The following is a 24,927-nucleotide window of genomic DNA, read 5'->3' as shown; positions in this document are numbered from 1 at the left end:
CCAGTCTATATTAGCAGCAGACACAGTACAGTACGGTAGTTCACGGCTGTGGCTACCTCTGTGTCTGCACTCGGCAGGCAGTCCGTCCATAATTGTATACCACCTAACCGTGGTTTTTTTTTCTTTCTTCTTTATACATACATAGTTACATAGACATCTCTTTATCAACCAGTCTATATTAGCAGCAGACACAGTACAGTACGGTAGTTCACGGCTGTGGCTACCTCTGTGTCTGCACTCAGCAGGCAGTCCGTCCATAATTGTATACCACCTAACCGTGGTTTTTTTTTCTTTCTTCTTTATACATACATAGTTACATAGACATCTCTTTATCAACCAGTCTATATTAGCAGCAGACACAGTACAGTACGGTAGTTCACGGCTGTGGCTACCTCTGTGTCTGCACTCGGCAGGCAGTCCGTCCATAATTGTATACCACCTAACCGTGGTTTTTTTTTCTTTCTTCTTTATACATACTTAGTTACATAGACATCTCTTTATCAACCAGTCTATATTAGCAGCAGACACAGTACAGTACGGTAGTTCACGGCTGTGGCTACCTCTGTGTCTGCACTCGGCAGGCAGTCCGTCCATAATTGTATACCACCTAACCGTGGTTTTTTTTTCTTTCTTCTTTATACATACATACTACTACGACATCTCTTTATCAACCAGTCTATATTATTAGCAGCAGACACAGTACAGTACGGTAGTTCACGGCTGTGGCTACCTCTGTGTCTGCACTCGGCAGGCAGTCCGTCCATAATTGTATACCACCTAACCGTGGTTTTTTTTTCTTTCTTCTTTATACATACATAGTTACATAGACATCTCTTTATCAACCAGTCTATATTAGCAGCAGACACAGTACAGTACGGTAGTTCACGGCTGTGGCTACCTCTGTGTCTGCACTCGGCAGGCAGTCCATAATTGTATACTAGTATCCATCTCCATTGTTTACCTGAGGTGCCTTTTAGTTGTGCCTATTAAAATATGGAGAACAAAAATGTTGAGGTTCCAAAATTAGGGAAAGATCAAGATCCACTTCCACCTCGTGCTGAAGCTGCTGCCACTAGTCATGGCCGAGACGATGAAATGCCAGCAACGTCGTCTGCCAAGGCCGATGCCCAATGTCATAGTACAGAGCATGTCAAATCCAAAACACCAAATATCAGTAAAAAAAAGGACTCCAAAACCTAAAATAAAATTGTCGGAGGAGAAGCGTAAACTTGCCAATATGCCATTTACCACACGGAGTGGCAAGGAACGGCTGAGGCCCTGGCCTATGTTCATGGCTAGTGGTTCAGCTTCACATGAGGATGGAAGCACTCAGCCTCTCGCTAGAAAACTGAAAAGACTCAAGCTGGCAAAAGCACCGCAAAGAACTGTGCGTTCTTCAAAATCCCAAATCCACAAGGAGAGTCCAATTGTGTCGGTTGCGATGCCTGACCTTCCCAACACTGGACGTGAAGAGCATGCGCCTTCCACCATTTGCACGCCCCCTGCAAGTGCTGGAAGGAGCACCCGCAGTCCAGTTCCTGATAGTCAGATTGAAGATGAAGATGTTGAAGTACACCAGGATGAGGAGGATATGGGTGTTGCTGGCGCTGGGGAGGAAATTGACCAGGAGGATTCTGATGGTGAGGTGGTTTGTTTAAGTCAGGCACCCGGGGAGACACCTGTTGTCCGTGGGAGGAATATGGCCGTTGACATGCCTGGTGAAAATACCAAAAAAATCAGCTCTTCAGTGTGGAGGTATTTCAACAGAAAAGCGGACAACAGGTGTCAAGCCGTGTGTTGCCTTTGTCAAGCTGTAATAAGTAGGGGTAAGGACGTTAACCACCTCGGAACATCCTCCCTTATACGTCACCTGCAGCGCATTCATAATAAGTCAGTGACAAGTTCAAAAACTTTGGGCGACAGCGGAAGCAGTCCACTGACCAGTAAATCCCTTCCTCTTGTAACCAAGCTCACGCAAACCACCCCACCAACTCCCTCAGTGTCAATTTCCTCCTTCCCCAGGAATGCCAATAGTCCTGCAGGCCATGTCACTGGCAATTCTGACGAGTCCTCTCCTGCCTGGGATTCCTCCAATGCATCCTTGCGTGTAACGCCTACTGCTGCTGGCGCTGCTGTTGTTGCTGCTGGGAGTCGATGGTCATCCCAGAGGGGAAGTCGTAAGCCCACTTGTACTACTTCCAGTAAGCAATTGACTGTCCAACAGTCCTTTGCGAGGAAGATGAAATATCACAGCAGTCATCTTGCTGCAAAGCGGATAACTGAGGCCTTGACAACTATGTTGGTGTTAGACGTGCGTCCGGTATCCGCCGTTAGTTCACAGGGAACTAGACAATTTATTGAGGCAGTGTGCCCCCGTTACCAAATACCATCTAGGTTCCACTTCTGTAGGCAGGCGATACCGAGAATGTACACGGACGTCAGAAAAAGACTCACCAGTGTCCTAAAAAATGCAGTTGTACCCAATGTCCACTTGACCACGGACATGTGGACAAGTGGAGCAGGGCAGGGTCAGGACTATATGACTGTGACAGCCCACTGGGTAGATGTATGGACTCCCGCCGCAAGAACAGCAGCGGCGGCACCAGTAGCAGCATCTCGCAAACGCCAACTCTTTCCTAGGCAGGCTACGCTTTGTATCACCGCTTTCCAGAATACGCACACAGCTGAAAACCTCTTACGGCAACTGAGGAAGATCATCGCGGAATGGCTTACCCCAATTGGACTCTCCTGTGGATTTGTGGCATCGGACAACGCCAGCAATATTGTGTGTGCATTAAATATGGGCAAATTCCAGCACGTCCCATGTTTTGCACATACCTTGAATTTGGTGGTGCAGAATTTTTTAAAAAACGACAGGGGCGTGCAAGAGATGCTGTCGGTGGCCAGAAGAATTGCGGGACACTTTCGGCGTACAGGCACCACGTACAGAAGACTGGAGCACCACCAAAAACTACTGAACCTGCCCTGCCATCATCTGAAGCAAGAAGTGGTAACGAGGTGGAATTCAACCCTCTATATGCTTCAGAGGTTGGAGGAGCAGCAAAAGGCCATTCAAGCCTATACAATTGAGCACGATATAGTAGGTGGAATGTACCTGTCTCAAGCGCAGTGGAGAATGATTTCAACGTTGTGCAAGGTTCTGATGCCCTTTGAACTTGCCACACGTGAAGTCAGTTCAGACACTGCCAGCCTGAGTCAGGTCATTCCCCTCATCAGGCTTTTGCAGAAGAAGCTGGAGACATTGAAGGAGGAGCTAACACGGAGCGATTCCGCTAGGCATGTGGGACTTGTGGATGGAGCCCTTAATTCGCTTAACAAGGATTCACGGGTGGTCAATCTGTTGAAATCAGAGCACTACATTTTGGCCACCGTGCTCGATCCTAGATTTAAAGCCTACCTTGGATCTCTCTTTCCGGCAGACACAAGTCTGCTGGGGTTGAAAGACCTGCTGGTGACAAAATTGTCAAGTCAAGCGGAACGCGACCTGTCAACATCTCCTCCTTCACATTCTCCCGCAACTGGGGGTGCGAGGAAAAGGCTCAGAATTCCGAGCCCACCCGCTGGCGGTGATGCAGGTCAGTCTGGAGCGACTGCTGATGCTGACATCTGGTCCGGACTGAAGGACCTGACAACGATTACGGACATGTCGTCTACTGTCACTGCATATGATTCTCTCAACATTGATAGAATGGTGGAGGATTATATGAGTGACCGCATCCAAGTAGGCACGTCACACAGTCCGTACTTATACTGGCAGGAAAAAGAGGCAATTTGGAGGCCCTTGCACAAACTGGCTTTATTCTACCTAAGTTGCCCTCCCACAAGTGTGTACTCCGAAAGAGTGTTTAGTGCCGCCGCTCACCTTGTCAGCAATCGGCGTACGAGGTTACATCCAGAAAATGTGGAGAAGATGATGTTCATTAAAATGAATTATAATCAATTCCTCCGCGGAGACATTGACCAGCAGCAATTGCCTCCACAAAGTACACAGGGAGCTGAGATGGTGGATTCCAGTGGGGACGAATTGATAATCTGTGAGGAGGGGGATGTACACGGTGATATATCGGAGGGTGATGATGAGGTGGACATCTTGCCTCTGTAGAGCCAGTTTGTGCAAGGAGAGATTAATTGCTTCTTTTTTGGGGGGGGTCCAAACCAACCCGTCATATCAGTCACAGTCGTGTGGCACACCCTGTCACTGAAATGATGGGTTGGTTAAAGTGTGCATGTCCTGTTTTGTTTATGCAACATAAGGGTGGGTGGGAGGGCCCAAGGACAATTCCATCTTGCACCTCTTTTTTCTTTTCTTTTTCTTTGCATCATGTGCTGATTGGGGAGGGTTTTTTGGAAGGGACATCCTGCGTGACACTGCAGTGCCACTCCTAAATGGGCCCGGTGTTTGTGTCGGCCACTAGGGTCGCTAATCTTACTCACACAGTCAGCTACCTCATTGCGCCTCTTTTTTTCTTTGCGTCATGTGCTGTTTGGGGAGGGTTTTTTGGAAGGGACATCCTGCGTGACACTGCAGTGCCACTCCTAGATGGGCCCGGTGTTTGTGTCGGCCACTAGGGTCGCTAATCTTACTCACACAGCTACCTCATTGCGCCTCTTTTTTTCTTTGCGTCATGTGCTGTTTGGGGAGGGTTTTTTGGAAGGGCCATCCTGCGTGACACTGCAGTGCCACTCCTAGATGGGCCCGGTGTTTGTGTCGGCCACTAGGGTCGCTAATCTTACTCACACAGCTACCTCATTGCGCCTCTTTTTTTCTTTGCGTCATGTGCTGTTTGGGGAGGGTTTTTTGGAAGGGACATCCTGCGTGACACTGCAGTGCCACTCCTAGATGGGCCCGGTGTTTGTGTCGGCCACTAGGGTCGCTTATCTTACTCACACAGCGACCTCGGTGCAAATTTTAGGACTAAAAATAATATTGTGAGGTGTGAGGTATTCAGAATAGACTGAAAATGAGTGGAAATTATGGTTATTGAGGTTAATAATACTATGGGATCAAAATGACCCCCAAATTCTATGATTTAAGCTGTTTTTTAGGGTTTTTTGAAAAAAACACCCGAATCCAAAACACACCCGAATCCGACAAAAAAAATTCGGTGAGGTTTTGCCAAAACGCGTTCGAACCCAAAACACGGCCGCGGAACCGAACCCAAAACCAAAACACAAAACCCGAAAAATTTCAGGCGCTCATCTCTAATACTCATACGGTGCTGGGTAAGGTGAAGGATTGAAATGGGGATAGGAGTGACTGTATTGGGAAGGCATATTATGTGGGTGCCCTAAGCACTGACTTTGGCTACCAAATAGAGGTGTGAGAAACTCCTCACGAGCATCATTGTTATTTTGTGCTTGCATGTCTCTTAAATGATCTAAAAAATTGTTCTGCATGGCTTGTTCCGCTGCCAGGAAATGGTCCATGCGAGAATCTTCCCTGGCTGCCATGGCTGCGTCCATTTGCTCCAGCTTATCCAGCAGAACAGTCGTCATGGCTTTGGCTGCCTGTTCTGTCTTGTTAGGCCTCCTCCTGCGTGGCGTTACAGTATATACTGTGGGTGCAAGAGATCAAAAATTTCTTAACAAATGTGAATTGCAGTGAGGCTATAGAAAACTGCAGTGATGATAGCAAGCGTGTCTGTGGTCTCCTCCCACCTACATACTGCATACACTGCAACATTTATCATTTTTAATATTATTTTAGTTGTAATTCATCTCCAATTACATTTGAATATTTTATTATTTTGGGCACTTTCTACACGTTTTCTCTGGCATATACATCAGAATTGGGCGACAAGTAGCCAAAAAATAAGACAAGTGTATGTCCAGATTTTGTTATAAATATATAACAGTTAACTTACATGATCCTCGTAAAGGCTGCGTTGCGGCTGTTGCGGCCAGACTAGGTCCAGGTTGTGTCTCATCAGCCACCTGTGTTGTAGGCAACACACCGGCTTCTTCGATCAGCAGTAGATCAGCAGCCATGAGTGTAGGCTCATCCACAAACAATGCAGGTGACGATGGCGGAGATGACCGTGCCTCTGGGGTCACTACAGGAGGAAGGCATTCTGCAGCACAGGCCTGGCTAGTTTCAGCAGCAGCCAGACTGGATGACAATGTCACAGGGCTGCTTAATGCAGTATGGCCAAATGCATGGGCAGACAGCTCAAAATACTGCCAATCCATGCGGGCAGCACCACTGTTAACCTTGTGATATTGTTTCTTGAGTGCCTTCAACTTACTGACCACCTGCTGTTGGGACCTAATAAAATCCTAATGCTGCAAGCATTTTACTGATGTTGCGATATGTTATCGAATCCCTGATTGTACCTGTTATCTGCCTACGTATTTCTTTTTCACCCCTGATGCGCAGCAACTCCCTAACTTCCTCATCATTATAGTTTGCCATGGCTAATTAGGTCCAAAGGAGATCAGAACTGTGCTGATTGCTTTCAAAATGTGTGCTCACAATGCAGTACAGTAAACAGACCTCAGCTGACTGGAAACAGCCAATCAGCACTATTTCTTCAGAGGCGGGTCGAATATCCTGTGACTGTATCTTTTAAGTGCACAATAATCCGGTTCCGACACGTGTTCAACCCTTCTTTTTTTAACCCGGGTTGAAATACCTGGTTGGACATCCCGGGATATTCAGTTTGGCGCTTTCACACTGCACCTCGACCCGGGTCGACTCGGCAATAACGCATCAAAAAGCCGGGTTAGTTTGGTGATGTGAAAGGGGTATTAGTGACATTTGCTATATTATTCCAAATACTTATCCTAATTTCTACGCAAAACTACACTGACACCTTATTAGAGTACTGCTATTGTCGAACTTTCATATTTATATACATTTTCTTTTTCTAGCAAAAGAAAGGACCTGCTTCTTACTTAGTAGCTGCAATTACTGATATCAAGCCAGGGCAACTGCTGTTCAGAGTGAGAATAGTGTTTTGCCAACAGTTAATTGCGCAGATTATACCCTGCAGTGATCTGTACTTGTCCCTTGATAAGCTCACACCTCCTGCGAGCATTTACTGAGGTTTATAGAATACAGTACCTGTTCTCTAGGCTGCCTCATTTCCGTTAATTGCATACTATGAACTCCATTTATTTAAAGCATCCCTCCTGTGATAAAAGTCACTTTATAAATAATAAAATCGACATTCTTTGTGTGGGTATCAGCTAGAGGGATTTCTATGGGATTTCCAGGGGAAAATAAATTTGCTTTCCCCTGTAAATAATCCTAGTTAAAGTCACCTTTTTACAGTCTGAACATGCAAGACGTGAACAACTAGCAAGCAGCTGTGCAGTACACTTAATCACTGTGCATGCTGTGACTGTTTATTTCAATTGGTTGATGTCAGCCACAAGATTTGGATGTAGAAGGAATTGAAACAAGTACTGGGATACGTGAAATACAGAAATGAGGCATGCGTTCATGAGAAATACACTATTATACACTATACAGTATGTGTAGCCTTGTAGCATTGGGAAATTTTCTGTCTCTACTGGCATCCAGTTACTTGGATTAAGAAGAAATGTAAAGTCAATTGAAACACAAATATTTAACTTATTTGCAGATGCTATTTTGTTAATAGGTGTCAGGGTTTGCGATCGGGATTAGTCCGCATGGCAGATAACCAGAAATTGGTTTATTAACCAGTAGAAAGCAGGTGCAGAATAACAAAGGGTTATTCGTGAGCAGCAAGTACAGAATGCAGAATGCAGTATCTCCAGGTGCAGCGAAGAACAAATGGTGTTAATGCTGCTTGATGAACCCCACACCTATATGCACATATACACAGTGGTGGCAGCAGGATGTGTACTATATATCTATTGGTGGTGACACAGTGGATCTTTTCTGTTATATAAAGTCTCTGTTGTAAGGAGGTGCTCATGGGCATGTCCTTCACTATGCAGGAAGGAGGATAGAAGATGCATGAAGAAACACACACACACACACACACACACACACACACACACACACACACACAGTAACACACTTACCAGGTTAGAGGTCACAACTCCAATGGTTTGGGGTCCTAAGACCTGCGCCTGCTAATTTCCAGTGAGAAATGAACACTTTTGTAAAGCAGGGGTAAAAACTGTTTGAATGTTCCATTATATTTTTTACATTTAAATAGAGGGTGGATGGACTGTCCTACTTACTTTTGTGGGAGTTTGGGGGGTGTTGTACACTGTCCAGGTGAAAACAAAGGCCAGCCTCGCACCCCTCTGGCATGCCGGAAAAAAACAAACAAAAAGAATGACTAAACACTGTATACATGAATATTTATTGGAAAAAAAACACAATAAAAAATATCCTTTATAAATTATACAGTAGTAATACATTTTTACTTTTGAAAATACTGTACTCTATATTATACATTTCTGTGAAAAAAGTATAAATAAAAAACCATACAAAAAGATTTATTCATTGACAAATACAATACATTTTGTCAGACAAATACAGTATGTTATAAAGGTTCCTTCCTTCTCCTGTGGTCAGTGGGCAATAAGTATGACTTAATTGTCTACCTGGACAGCTTATGATGTGGCTTCTTCATTGTGCACGGACCCAGTGCCAGATTAAGGTCCACATGGGCCTGGAGCTGAAATTTATGAAGGGCCTATTGTGTGCCTCGGAAGGAGGTGTGACAAACGCTGCGGTGGTGTGACTAGTGATGTGACCAGTTTGGTATGAATAGGGGGTGTGGTCTGTGCCATGAGTGTGGCTATCGCCGTGGAGGTCATACAGTAGCTAGTGATTACCTTTAACCACTTAATAGTTAACTATAAAGAGAAAAAGTTTGTGACCACCACATAATACAGAGCATCAGTGATCACCATATCATACAGGGAGCATCGCAGCGACTGCCATATAATACAGAGAGCTGTAGCAACATGCAAAGAAGGTGGAAAGGTGAGCAAAGATGGGGCAATACAGAGCATATATGGAAAGATTAGAAAAGATAGGGGCAAAACAGAAAACAGAGTAGACCAGCAACTGAGGGCTCTTGGGACACACTTATCGACACAGACACCACTTACTGACAGACACACTAATACAGGCACACACACACCACATATTGACATACACCACTGTCAAAGACTTACTGACACATACACACTGACACACCTTACTGATACACACATTTATAGACACAGACACCACTTACTGACAGATACCCCTTATGGACACAGACATCACTTACTTGCACATACATACTTAATGAAAGACACCCATTACTGACAAAGATACAATTTACTGACACAAACATACAGGCACAAACACCCCTTACTGTCAGATACCACTTACTGACACAGACACCCCTTACTAACACAGATTCCCTTTACTGAAACAAATGCACTGACACAGACACACTTACTGATACAAACACACTGGCACAAACAGCCCTTATGGACACAGACACCCTTACTGACACAAACACCCTTACTGACACAGACACACTTACATAAGCAGACACCCTTTACTGACAAAGACACCCCTTACTGACATAAACACACTTACATAAACAGACACCCCTTCCTGACACAGATTCCACTTACTGACACACACACTTACTGATAGATGCTACTTACTGACAAAGACAACAGAGATAAACCTACTGACACAGACACCACTTACTGACAGACACACAAAACACAGATAAACTTACTGACAGACACCACTTAAATATGTGAGAGGAGACCCCAGGGCCTGGTGTATGCTGCAACTCGCCGGGTTTTGAACACCTGCTCTGCTCTAAAATTCATGGAGACAGGGGCGGATTGGGATGGAAAACCAGCCAAGGACATTTCTGAAGTAGCCCTAAATAGGGGCCTAATCCAGACCTGATCGCAGCCGTGCAAAATTTTGTACAGCTACGATCAGTTTCACAGACATGCGGGGGGGGGGGGGGCGCCCAGTATGTCTGGCCCTAAACCCCCCACCCCCTGCACAAGGACAAAAGCATTGCACGGTGGCGATGCTTTTGTACTTGACGAGTAGTTCCCTACTTGCGCAGCTCCTGCTCGCTGACAGGGAGCTACCCGTCGCTGTCCGGGTTGCAGCGGCTGCATGTGACGTCACACAGCCGCCGTGCCCCCCCCCCCCCCCCCGCATGGTCCGGGCACGCCTGCGTTGCATCACCTGTTCCTTCTCTCACACTCCGGCTTACCCTCTCCTCCATCACTCATACTCCGGAATCTCATCTCCTTCATCCCTCATGCTCTGGAACCTCCTCTCCTCCATCACTCATACTCTGGAACCTCCTCTCCTCCATCACTCATACTCCGGAACCTCCTCTCCTTCATCCCTCATACTCCGGCACCTCCTCTCCTACATCACCTGTTCCTTCCCTCATACACCCGCTCCCCCTCTCCTCCTTCCCTCATACACCCGCTCCTCCTCTCCTTCATCCCTCATACTCCGGCACCTCCTCTCCTCCATCACTCATACTCCAGAACCTCCTCTCCTTCATCCCTCATACTCTGGCACCTCCTCTCCTACATCACCTGTTACTTCCCTCATACTCCGGATCTCCCTCTCCTCCATCACTCATACTCCAGCACCTCCTCTCCTCCATCACCTACTCGTTCCCTCATACTCCGGATCCCCCTCTCCTCCATCACTCATACTCCGGCACCTCCTCTCCTCCATCACCTGTTCCTTCCCTCATACTCCGGCTCCCCCTCTCCTCCATCACTCATACTCCGGCACCTCCTCTCCTTCATCCCTCATACTCCAGCACCTCCTCTCCTACATCACCTGTTACTTCCCTCATACTCCGGATCTCCCTCTCCTCCATCACTCATACTCCAGCACCTCCTCTCCTCCATCACCTACTCGTTCCCTCATACTCCGGATCCCCCTCTCCTCCATCACTCATACTCCGGCACCTCCTCTCCTCCATCACCTGTTCCTTCCCTCATACTCCGGCTCCCCCTCTCCTCCATCACTCAAACTCCGGCACCTCCTCTCCTTCACCCCTTATACTCCAGAACCTCCTCTCCTCCATCACTCATACTCCGGAACCTCCTCTCCTCCATCATTCATACTCCGGAACCTCCTCTTCTTCATCCCTCATACTCCTGCACCTCCTCTCCTACATCACCTGTTCCTTCCCTCATACACCCGCTTCCCCTCTCCTCCATCACTCATCGCCGCCTACAGGGGGAGGGGGTAACCGCTGTGCAGGGGTGCGAATGCATGTTCAGAGAGCTGCACAAACAAAAGTTCTCCGGACACTCCTAGGAAACGGTCAGTTTCACCCACAAACTGCCTCTTCCTGTCAATCTTCTAGCGATCGCCATTCCGTTGCTGTCCTGCACTCCCCATCGCTGGGGGGACCTCGTGTAGTTCATACCCGATCGCTGCTGAGCGAAAACGGTCTGAATGACCCCCAAAGTCTGCAGGAATGCTAATACTGGTTATTAAATAAGCCCACTCTAAACACAAATTATGTGAATACATTAACATTGGTCTCTCTCTTGTAATTCATTTTTTTTATGCCCAGGCACCGTACAGGTGAGCAGTTTATGACTATATGAGCTATAAGTGTGTGGGTAGGGGTGGGATAGCTATCAATCCCTATCCAGTGCTCCCCGCCATCATACCCGGCGCACACTCCTTGCATTGTGGTGTGTGTTCCTGCTCAATGCAGAGAAGGAGGAGACGAGAGAATGGGAGGAGTGTCTGGGGGAATCCCTGGCTGCCCCTGAGCTAGAAGATTCTAGTGCAGTCCGGAACAGATGTTTCGCCGACGGCTAAGGGCACAGGGCTGTGCCCTCCATACTATGGAGCTCTAGGCTTGGGAGGGGTCAGGCCAATACCATAAGGAGAGAAGAAAATGTTGCTACCTATCACCGCACTTCAACAATGACAATGGCTCTACATTGTATTAATATACAGTATGTCACATTCACCTTTCTGTTATTACTTAGATCACAGAATAAAGTTATTTTAGTGTCTCACTGTATAAAATCGCCACTGAACTGCATTTTCTGGCCAAGAAAAATTATTATCATTATTACCAGTTATTTATATAGCGCACACATATTCTGCTGCGCATTACAGAGAACATTTGGCCATTCACATCAGTTCTGGTCCCATTGGATCTTACAATCTATATTCCCTGTATACACACACACACACTTACACACTAAGTATACACTTACTGTATACACACACACTTACACACTAAGGTTATTTTATGTCGCGATACAACGTGTGGGAGGAAACCCACACAAGGGGAGAATATACAAACTCCACACAAAACCATGGTGGGAATCAAACCCACCATGGGTCTGTGTGATCAAGGAACTGCATCCCAGCATTCACAGCAGCGCCGGGCAGCCAATACGGAAGGAGCGGAGACAGATGCAGCGGCGCTACTACCAATGACATAGCGCTGCTGCGGCTCCAGTCCTCCTCCCTCCTCTTCCTTCTCCGCTGCTCTCTCTTCCCCAGCGCGGCGGCACGTAATGAGTCAATTTGACTCATTACATGCCGCTGGCCGTTGCGCCCTCAGGGTAACTGCGCTGTGTGCCAGGCTCACCTGGCACACATGTAGTTACGGCCCTGCACCCTACATTAACAAACAACAATCACCATAAAACTTGTGGAAGAAACACAGGGGGTGATTCAGAGCTGATTGTAAATGTGCTAAATTTAGCACATCTATGATCAGTTTTTCTGACATGCGGGGGTGACGGCCAGCACAGGGCTAGTCCGCCCCGCATGTCAGGCCCTACCTACCCCCCCTGCCAAGTAGCTCCCTACCTGCGCAACCTAGATGCGCTGGCAGGCGGCTACCCACCACGTGCCGGGTCGCAGTGGCTGCGTGTGACATCATGCAGCCACCACAGCCCACTCCCACAACGGACTGGACATGCCTGCATTGTCCATAACGCGCCCCACCAGCGGCGTTCTAATACCATTGGCACGCCCCCTCCTGCCCCGCCTCGGCCTGTCAATCAGACAAAGGCAATCGCACCAGTGAGATGCATCTCACTGGGACTTACAGGGTGCGCGTGCACACTCCTCAAAAGCCTTCAGAGTGCAGCGATCGCCCCTGAATCATCCCCACAGTCCATGAGGCTTACACATGCAGTAAGCCCCATAGATTCCCTCCCCCATAATATTGTTCTGCTACCTGCACCCCCATTTATATTTAAGTTGAGCATTCTGTCCCCATTATATATTAACTTGTGCCATTCCCCCCTTATATATTAATTTACTTTGTGCTCCCCCTATATATTAATTTAACCTGTATCTACCCCCTTTATATATTAATTTAACTTGTGCCTGCCCCCCCTTATATATTTATTTAACTTATGCTGCTATCGCATGTTAAATAATATATTAATTAGGTGCTGTGCCACCAGACAGGGTAAAAGCAAAGGTGAATAGGCTTACTCACTGTGCACAGCCTGCCAGTGCCACATCAGACGAGGGGGCGGAGCTTCGGGTCGGTGGAGGCGGAGCCACGGACGGGGACGGGGGGCGTGGCCTCGGGCAGATTCAGACAGGGACAGTTTCATGGTCGGAACTCTGTTGATCTTCGCCAAGCTGGATCGGTGTGGAGGTAACTGAGTAGCCGGGAGGTGAGGGAGCTGAGGTGCTGGTGATGACAGGAATATTTTTTCCTGTCAACACTGGCAGCGTTGCATTGGAGCCTGTGGGCCTATTTTCAATGGGGGGCCTGGAGCTGCAGCTCCATCCGCCCCATTGTTAATCCGGCCCTGCACGGACCAAGTAATGATGGTTAAGGGACTCCTCAAAAGGCGCTGAATCCTGCTGCTCTGCATTTGGATTAACGCTAATTGGAATTTACGCTGATAATTACCTCAGGACCGGTAACTGTATCCATGTTTTGAACCATCATCATTAGCCTTTTGATCGAACTTAGACCTGGCATTCATCTTGTACAGGACTATCTACTGCGCCCACACGAATAGACCACAAAAGGGGACCTAAGGTTATCTAATATATGCACTGCATTACTCGTGATGGTTTTAATTTTTTTTTACCTGTGATTGCTATGTGGGTTATTATGTAATTTTATTATTTGTTTTTTAAACATTAAAAGTGTTACAGAATCTTTAAAGCTCTGTCCACATGTGTATCTAAATTAATGTTATAGAATTGAGCGCTGTTTTTCATTATATTTACAGTATGTTATTAAGGCAGTTTCATGAATGCATACAGTAGTATTCAATACAGAAAATATACAGTAAAATTCGAACTACATACCAGTGGCTTGGCCATTTCATTTAACTATAACAGGCAAGACTTTAAACAGATTATTTATATAATTATTACAGTGTACGAGTATAAGGACAGCTTCCCAAAACGTCACTATCCCATTCATCAGCTGCTGTTTAGTTGTCAGCTTCACTGATGTATCTTTTCAACTGAGCCCAGCCCAATTCAATTGGATTCCTGTCCGGTGACCTACAGTATAAAAAAAAAAGTTAGCAAAATGAAACATACATACTAGTGATGAGCGGGTTCGGTTCCTCGGAAACCGAACCCCCGTGAACTTCACCCATTTTACACGGGTCGGAGGCATACTCGGATTCTCCCGTATGGCTCGGTTAACCCGAGCGCACCCGAACGTCATCATCCCACTGTCGGATTCTTGCGAGATTCGGATTCTATATAAGGAGCCGCGCGTCGCCGCCATTTTCACTCGTGCATTGGAAATGTTAGGGAGAGGACGTGGCTGGCGTCCTCTCCGTTTATTAATGTTGCTGCAAATATTTGTGCTTATTGCTTAATTGTGGGGACTGGGGAGCAGCTGTATTATATAGGAGGAGTACAGTGCAGAGTTTTGCTGATCAGTGACCACCAGTTTTATCCGTTCTCTGCCTGAAAAACGCTCCATATCTGTGCTCAGTGTGCTGCATATATCTGTGCTCACACACTGCTTTATTGTGGGGACTGGGGACCAGCAGTATTATATAGGAGGAGTACAGTGCAGAGTTTTGCTGACAGTGACCACCAGTATATATAGCAGTACGGTACGGAAGGCCACTGCTCTACCTACCTCTGTGTCGTCAAGTATACTATCCATCTAGATTCTATACCTGTGGTGCATTTTAGTTTTGCAGTTTGCTGACAGTGACCACCAGTATATATAGCAGTATGGTACGGAAGGCCACTGCTCTACCTACCTCTGTGTCATCAAGTATACTATCCATCTAGATTCTATACCTGTGGTGCATTTTAGTTTTGCAGTTTGCTGACAGTGACCACCAGTATATAAAGCAGTACGGTACGGAAGGCCACTGCTCTACCTACCTCTGTGTCGTCAAGTATACTATCCATCTAGATTCTATACCTGTGGTGCATTTTAGTTTTGCAGTTTGCTGACAGTGACCACCAGTATATATAGCAGTACGGTACGGAAGGCCATTGCTCTACCTACCTTTGTGTCGTCAAGTATACTATCCATCTAGATTCTATACCTGTGGTGCATTTTAGTTTTGCAGTTTGCTGACAGTGACCACCAGTAAATATAGCAGTATGGTACGGAAGGCCACTGCTCTACCTTCCTCTGGGTCGTCAAGTATACTATCCATCTAGATTCTATACCTGTGGTGCATTTTAGTTTTGCAGTTTGCTGACAGTGACCACCAGTATATATAGCATATATAGCAGTACGGTACGGAAGGCCACTGCTCTACCTACCTCTGTGTCGTCAAGTATACTATCCATCTAGATTCTATACCTGTGGTGCATTTTAGTTTTGCAGTTTGCTGACAGTGACCACCAGTATATATAGCAGTACGGTACGGAAGGCCACTGCTCTACCTACTTCTGTGTCATCAAGTATACTATCCATCCATACCTGTGGTGCATTTCAGTTGTGCGCAGTATATATAGTAGTAGGCCATTGCTATTGATACTGGCATATAATTCCACACATTGAAAAATGGAGAACAAAAATGTGGAGGTTAAAATAGGGAAAGATCAAGATCCACTTCCACCTCGTGCTGAAGCTGCTGCCACTAGTCATGGCCGAGACGATGAAATGCCATCAACGTCGTCTGCCAAGGCTGATGCCCAATGTCATAGTAGAGAGCATGTAAAATCCAAAAAACAAAAGTTAAGTTAAATGACCCAAAAATCTAAATTAAAAGCGTCTGATGAGAAGCGTAAACTTGCCAATATGCCATTTACGACACGGAGTGGCAAGGAAAGGCTGAGGCCTTGGCCTATGTTCATGGCTAGTGGTTCAGATTTACATGAGGATGGAAGCACTCATCCTCTCGCTAGAAAATTGCAGTGCCACTCCTAGATGGGCCAGGTGTTTGTGTCGGCCACTTGGGTCGCTTAGCTTAGTCACACAGCTACCTCATTGCACCTCTTTTTTTCTTTGCATCATGTGCTGTTTGGGGACTATTTTTTAAATCTGCCATCCTGCCTGACACTGCAGTGCCACTCCTAGATGGGCCAGGTGTTTTTGTCGGCCACTTGTATCGCTTAGCTTTGTCACACAGCGACCTTGGTGCGCCTCTTTTTTTCTTTGCATCATGTGCTGTTTGGCGACAATTTTTTTGAAGTGCCATCCTGTCTGACACTGCAGTGCCACTCCTAGATGGGCCAGGTGTTTGTGTCGGCCACTTGTGTCGCTTAGCTTAGTCACACAGCGACCTTGGTGCGTCTCTTTTTTTCTTTGCATCATGTGCTGTTTGGGGACTATTTTTTTAAAGTGCCATCCTGTCTGACACTGCAGTGCCACTCCTAGATGGGCTAGGTGTTTGTGTCGGCCACTTGTGTCGCTTAGCTTAGCCATCCAGCGACCTCGGTGCAAATTTTAGGACTAAAAATAATATTGTGAGGTGTGAGGTGTTCAGAATAGACTGAAAATGAGTGTAAATTATGGTTATTGAGGTTAATAATACTATGGGATCAAAATGACCCCAAAATTCTATGATTTAAGCTGTTTTTGAGGGTTTTTTGTAAAAAAAACACCCAAATCCAAAACACACCCGAATCCGACAAAAAAATTTCAGGGAGGTTTTGGCAAAACGCGTCGGTATCCAAAACACGGCCGCGGAACCGAATTCAAAACCAAAACACAAAACCCAAAAAATTTCCGGTGCACATCTCTAATACATACAGTGCTAGCAAAAAGTTTACTAGGAACATTACTTAATCATTGAATACAGTAAAAGAACTCACTCTGGTGGCATGCGTTGCCAATTGATATGCATGTGCAGTCATTCGATAATAGTCCGTTGTTCAATTTCGCATGACAGCGATCAGGTCTGAATTACAGTAGGCACATATATACAACAAGTGCACACAAGTTAGTTCATCCACAATTGCTTTGACTCTCCTACAGTACAGTATGACAAATAGAAATAAATGGTCAGTACAATGACAGTACAATAATCTTAAAACTAAGTTTACTGTACTTTAAGTTGGTTACACTACAATACATACCATGTACAGTACATTTGGAAGTACAGGTTGAGTATCCCATATCCAAATATTCCGAAATACGGAATATTCCGAAATACGGACTTTTTTGAGTGAGATAGTGAAACCTTTGTTTTTTGATGGCTCAATGTACACAAACTTTGTTTAATACACAAAGTTATTAAAACTATTGTATTAAATTACCTTCAGGCTGTGTGTATAAGGTGTATATGAAACATAAATTAATTGTGTGAATGTACACACACTTTGTTCAATGCACAAATTTACCAAAAATATTGGCTAAAATTACCTTCAGGCTGTGTGTATAAGGTGTATATGTAACATAAATGCATTCTGTGCTTAGATTTAGGTCCTATCTCCATGATATATCATTATGGTATGCAATTATTCCAAAATACGGAAAAATCCGATATCCAAAATACCTCTGGTCCCAAGCATTTTGGATAAGGGATACTCAACCTGTAATTAGTAATCTGTGCTGTGTTCTCTCGAAAGCATGATAGTTCACAGACTGTGCACTGATTCCAATGCCTCTTTATTTGTGCCATACCTGGATTTCTCGGGTAGTCTTATTTTCTTTCCTCATGTTAACAATTATTTTGCTCAGTGCCTGCACCAAGGCCCACTGCAATTAAGTGGCCCAAAGCATTAGAATGAGTCACAGGGGGTAATTCAGATCTGATCACTGGGTTCCTAACTTTGCTGTCCTGCGTTCAGATAGTCGCAGTCCAAGGGGGGAGTGTAAATGCACTGTGCAAGTGTGCTATCGCATATGTACACCAATCTGCAAAAATCCAGTGTGTGCAGTCTGTGCGCAGCCCAGGACTTACTCCTACAGTGCAATGAGAACAAGCTGATCAGGTCCGGAGCTGATGTCACACACCCTCCCTGAAAACGCTTGAGAATGCCTGCGTTTGTCCAGACACTCCTAGTCAGTTACCATCCACAAATAGCCTCTTCCTGTCAATCACCTTGTTTACCCCCCTGTGAATGAAATTTTTACACCATCCTGTCGTTGACCGGCGATACTCGTTGTTGGCCAACGCGCGTGCACATTGCGGTGCATATGCATGCGCAGTCTATTGCTGATTGCCCGCTGTGTGAAAACGCACAGCAGCGATCAGGTCTGAATCACCCACCCACTGTCCGTAACCCTTTCCCTTTTTTCACTCACTGACTCACTCTGTCACCCCCTGCCTGTCACCCTCTCCCTGGTGTCACCCACTGCCTCACTCCATCACCTTTTCCCTGGTGTCACCCACTGCCTCACTCCGTCACCTTCTCCCTGGTGTCACCCACTGCTTCACCCCATCACCCACTGCCTGTCACCCTTTCCCTGGTGTCACCCACTGCCACTCTCTCCCTGCCACCCTCTCCCAGGTGTCACTCAGACCCCTAGCATCACCCACTGTCTCTGTCATCCTCACCCTGGTGTCAACCGCTGCCTGTCACCCTCTCCCTGGTGTCACGACTGCCTCTCTCACCCTGTCACCCTCTCCCTTGCATCACTCACTTCCTCTCCACCACCGTCTCCCTGGTGTCACCCATATACCTTGTGTCACCCACCGCCTCTTTGTCACCTTCTCCATGGTGTCACACACTGCCTTTCCCTGGCATCACCCACTTCCTCAGACCCCTAGCATCTCCTACTGCCTCTCTGTCACCCTTTATCTACCAGATACTGCATGTTACCCCACTTACTGCCTGTCTACATCACCCACTGCATCTCTCTGTCACAGACTCCTCTCATTCACCCTCTCCCTATCAGCTTCTGTGTGTTAACCCACTCACTGCCTCTATGTCACCCACTGAAATTCTCTGTCTCAGCCTCTTCCTGGTGTCACCCACTGTCTCTCCCTAGCTTAACCTACTGCTTCTTTCCATCACCTTCTCCCTGTCACCCACTGCCATTCACCCTCTACCTTGTGTCACTCATTGCCTGTCTCTATCACCTGTTACCCGTCACCATTTTCCTCTTGTCCACTGTCTGTCACCCTCTTGTTGGCATCACCCACTGCCTTTCCCTAGTGTAACCCACTGCCTCTATCCATCAACCTCTCCCTGTCACCCGCTACCTCTATCAGTCACCCACTGCCTCTTGATATCATTCTCTTCCTGTCACCCTTTCCTTGTCACCCACTGCCTCTCCCTATCACACTCTCCCTGTCACCAACTACCTCTCTGCATCACCATCTCCTTGTCACTCTCTGCATCTGGCATTGAATGGGAGCAGTATTTGGAAGGCATGCTGTTCCTTGTAGTGCCAATGGGAGATCCTGGGGGTGGCTCCTGGGTAATTTAGCTCTCTGTCTGGATGTGTTTTAGTAATAGCCTTTATCATGAGGCCTACTGTGACAAATTACATGGCCCTATGTGGAAACTGCTATTATGTAATGTTAGGACTGCTGGTATCGGAGAAGCCGTGAAGTGGCTCAGCAGCTTAACATGTGTTTGCAAACATGTGTAAACTAATTCTCTGAATTTCTATTACCAGATAGGTTCAGGTATGGTTACAGGTAATTTTTTAGTGTGCTGAAGGGAAATGTAGTGGTGGTACTTGCAACCCCTCCCCTCTCTGTCTGTTTGTCTGTGACCCCTCCCTCTTTTCCAGCACCTGAAACATAATTATCTCCAGGAATGATCGAGCATTTACCATTGTTTGTCTCTGCCTCTCCCTGTTACCCTCCCCCTAATATCTCCTCTTTGGTGTTACTGTCTGTCAGCTTCTCCCTATAATCCACTGCCTCTCCTCAGCACCCTCTCCCCATAACCCACTGCCTCTCACTGTCAAATCTCCCCTTCACCCACTGTGTATCTCTATCAAACTCTTCCTGTCATCCACTAGCTCTCCCTCGTGTCACTCACGGCATCTCCCTGATGTCACCTTCTCTCTGTCACCCTCTCACTGCCACCCTCTGCCTCTCCTCTGCACTCTCTCCCTGTCCTCCACTGCCACAACCTGGCATCGCTCTCTCCATATCACTCTCTCCCCATCATCCACTGACTTCCTCTCCCTATCACCCTCTCCCTTTCAACTTCTGCCTCTCCCTGTAGACCACTATCTCTCTTCGGCACCTTCTTCCTGTCGACCACTGCCTTTCCCTGGCATCACCCTCTCACCATTACCCATTGACTGCCTCTCCCTGTCACCCTCTGCCTCTCCCTGTTACACTATGCTATGTTTATACTATGAACTTGGGGTAGAGCAGCGGAGGAGGACCCAAAGCATCCTTTTGCACCTGGGCCTGCCACTCACAAGTTATTGGCATGTTGACCAATAGGAACTATAGAGAGAAGATAAATATTTGTGATTAGTAGTATTGAAACAATCAATAACTTATTTCAGTAGACACAGGGCATATTTTATTTAAAAAAAAAGTGCTGTTTATGAAATAAAACATACAGGAAGAGCCCTACTGTACTTAGTCAGAGGAATTAATTTCTTTAGTGTGCAGTGCTAACAAATGTCCACCTCACGTACACTAGCAAATTATTATTATTATTATTTTGGACTTACAAGTAAATTATTGTGCCCAAAACAAATCGCCCCTTGTAAGTGTATGGGCCCAGGGAAACACAGAGAACTGCACTTTACCATTATGGCTTACTAATGGTTCCTGAAGTGCATAGCAATACAGGAGCACAATTAAAATTTTACAAAATGGTCACAGACCATTGTAGTCCCCATGGAAGTACAGAACCAATAGCATAGTGTACATTTTAAAGTATATTCTACTAAAGTATTTGTGTGTCACAGTAACTCTATAAAAGGGCCTAATTCAAGGTTTATTGCAAAAGCAAAATCTTCCTCTAATGGACTAAACCACATGCACTGCAGGGGGCAGATATAACCATACCCTCCAACTGTACCTTTTTATCAGGTCCAGCACTTTTTTTTATGGTCTGTACTGATTTTTGGCTCTCCAAACTTCCATTGAAAGTATAGGAAAGGGGGTGTATATACTGTATAGCATTATATTGACTAGAACAAAATTCAGAATTGTTTTTAAAAAGTGTAATCACTTCCGGGAATCAAGCCTGGGTACATAAGTATGCTAAGCATTGTCAGTACCTCCAGACCCTTTATCAACCCTTGCACACCAGCAGTTATAGTACATATTGATGCCACTGATTGCAATTTTATTTTTTTATGTGTATGGTAGTTGTTCACTGTCATTTTCAGTGAGGTAATAGATGCACGCTCAATAGAAATAAACCTTTTTCTGTGCTGATACTGGTACTGTACTATTTGTGAGTGATCATGAGTGCCCCAGCACGAGCATGGCAAAATTTGTACTGTGTAATTAAACAACTGTTATTGTGGTAAGGCTTGAAAAACATACATTACACTACTACATATCCACCATAATATAATTTAACATACTGCTGTATAGTGTACTGCACATTTGAGATGTAAATAAAAAAGCATCTTTAAAAAGTAGTTCTTAAACTGCAAGCATCATTTGACTTTACAATGGAGACTTCATGTATGGGCAATGGCGGCGTTCAAGAGCGACACCTGGTGCACTCACCGGAGACTCAATTCAATACACTGTGACCAGGCGCAGGCATATACAATATGACTTGGTTTAGATAGATGAGTGCGGCTACATATCATGTTATTGTAAGAAACACCAAAAGTAATGAAATTATCCTTACATAAATGTATTTATAATGATTATAGATTACATTTTTCAACACTGTGATGACATTTTTAATCCATATCATGGCCACACTCGAAGCCCTGTTGATTCTCTCATTAAAGTACAGTTCCATACATCTTAAAATGTTACCACATTTACATTGCATAGGTAGTTTCCACTAGAGATGAGCGGGTTCGGTTTCTCTGAAACCGAACCCGCACGAACTTCATGTTTTTTTCACGGGTCCGAGCAGACTCGGATCCTCCCGCCTTGCTCGGTTAACCCGAGCGCGCCCGAACGTCATCATGACGCTGTCGGATTCTCGCGAGACTCGGATTCTATATAAGGAGCCGCGCGTCGCCGCCATTTTCACACGTGCATTGAGATTGATAGGGAGAGGACGTGGCTGGCGTCCTCTCCATTAGAAATTAGATTAGAAGAGAGAGAGAGATTGTGCAGAGTCAGACAGAGTTTACCACAGTGACCAGTGCAGTTGTTGTTAGTTAACTTTTATTTATTTTAATATAATATATCCGTTCTCTGCTATATCCGTTCTCTGCCTGAAAAAAAACGATACACAGCAGCAGCCAGTCACACAGTGTGACTCAGTCTGTGTGCACTCAGCTCAGCCCAGTGTGCTGCACATCAATGTATAAAAGGCAAAGCTTATAATAATTGTGGGGGAGACTGGGGAGCACTGCAGGTTGTTATAGCAGGAGCCCCCAGGAGTACATAATATTATATTAATTTAAAATTAAACAGTGCACACTTTTGCTGCAGGAGTGCCACTGCCAGTGTGACTAGTGGTGACCAGTGCCTGACCACCAGTATAGTAGTATATTGTTGTATGTATTGTATACTATCTCTTTATCAACCAGTCTATATTAGCAGCAGACACAGTACAGTGCGGTAGTTCACGGCTGTGGCTACCTCTGTGTCGGCAGTCGGAACTCGGCAGGCAGTCCGTCCATCCATAATTGTATTACAATATATACCACCTAACCGTGGTATTTTTTTTTCTTTCTTTATACCGTCGTCATAGTGTCATACTAGTTGTTACGAGTATACTACTATCTCTTTATCAACCAGTGTACAGTGCGGTAGTTCACGGCTGTGGCTACCTCTGTGTCGGCAGTCGGCAGGCAGTCCGTCCATCCATAATTGTATTATTATTATAATATATACCACCTAACCGTGGTTTTTTTTTCATTCTTTATACCGTCATAGTGTCATACTAGTTGTTACGAGTATACTACTATCTCTTTATCAACCAGTGTACAGTGCGGTAGTTCACGGCTGTGGCTACCTCTGTGTCGGCAGTTGGCAGGCAGTCCGTCCATCCATAATTGTATTATTATTATAATATATACCACCTAACCGTGGTTTTTTTTTCATTCTTTATACCGTCGTCATAGTGTCATACTAGTTGTTACGAGTATACTACTATCTCTTTATCAACCAGTGTACAGTGCGGTAGTTCACGGCTGTGGCTACCTCTGTGTCGGCAGTCGGCAGGCAGTCCGTCCATCCATAATTGTATTATTATTATAATATATACCACCTAACCGTGGTTTTTTTTTCATTCTTTATACCGTCGTCATAGTGTCATACTAGTTGTTACGAGTATACTACTATCTCTTTATCAACCAGTGTACAGTGCGGTAGTTCACGGCTGTGGCTACCTCTGTGTCGGCAGTCGGCAGGCAGTCCGTCCATCCATAATTGTATTATTATTATAATATATACCACCTAACTGTGGTATTTTTTTTTCTTTCTTTATACCGTCGTCATAGTGTCATACTAGTTGTTACGAGTATACTACTATCTCTTTATCAACCAGTGTACAGTGCGGTAGTTCACGGCTGTGGCTACCTCTGTGTCGGCAGTCGGCAGGCAGTCCGTCCATCCATAATTGTATTATTATTATAATATATACCTCCTAACTGTGGTATTTTTTTTTCTTTCTTTATACCGTCGTCATAGTGTCATACTAGTTGTTACGAGTATACTACTATCTCTTTATCAACCAGTGTACAGTGCGGTAGTTCACGGCTGTGGCTACCTCTGTGTCGGCAGTCGGCAGGCAGTCCGTCCATCCATAATTGTATTATTATTATAATATATACCACCTAACCGTGGTTTTTTTTTCATTCTTTATACCGTCGTCATAGTGTCATACTAGTTGTTACGAGTATACTACTATCTCTTTATCAACCAGTGTACAGTGCGGTAGTTCACGGCTGTGGCTACCTCTGTGTCGGCAGTCGGCAGGCAGTCCGTCCATCCATAATTGTATTATTATTATAATATATACCACCTAACCGTGGTTTTTTTTTTCATTCTTTATACCGTCGTCATAGTGTCATACTAGTTGTTACGAGTATACTACTATCTCTTTATCAACCAGTGTACAGTGCGGTAGTTCACGGCTGTGGCTACCTCTGTGTCGGCAGTCGGCAGGCAGTCCGTCCATCCATAATTGTATTATTATTATAATATATACCACCTAACCGTGTTTTTTTTTTCATTCTTTATACCGTCGTCATAGTGTCATACTAGTTGTTACGAGTATACTACTATCTCTTTATCAACCAGTGTACAGTGCGGTAGTTCACGGCTGTGGCTACCTCTGTGTCGGCAGTCGGCAGGCAGTCCGTCCATCCATAATTGTATTATTATTATAATATATACCACCTAACCGTGGTTTTTTTTTCATTCTTTATACCGTCGTCATAGTGTCATACTAGTTGTTACGAGTATACTACTATCTCTTTATCAACCAGTGTACAGTGCGGTAGTTCA

The sequence above is a fragment of the Pseudophryne corroboree genome, chromosome 1 (assembly GCF_028390025.1).
Source record: "Pseudophryne corroboree isolate aPseCor3 chromosome 1, aPseCor3.hap2, whole genome shotgun sequence".
Classification (NCBI taxonomy): domain Eukaryota; kingdom Metazoa; phylum Chordata; class Amphibia; order Anura; family Myobatrachidae; genus Pseudophryne; species Pseudophryne corroboree.
Note: the sequence above shows the minus strand (reverse complement) of the source record.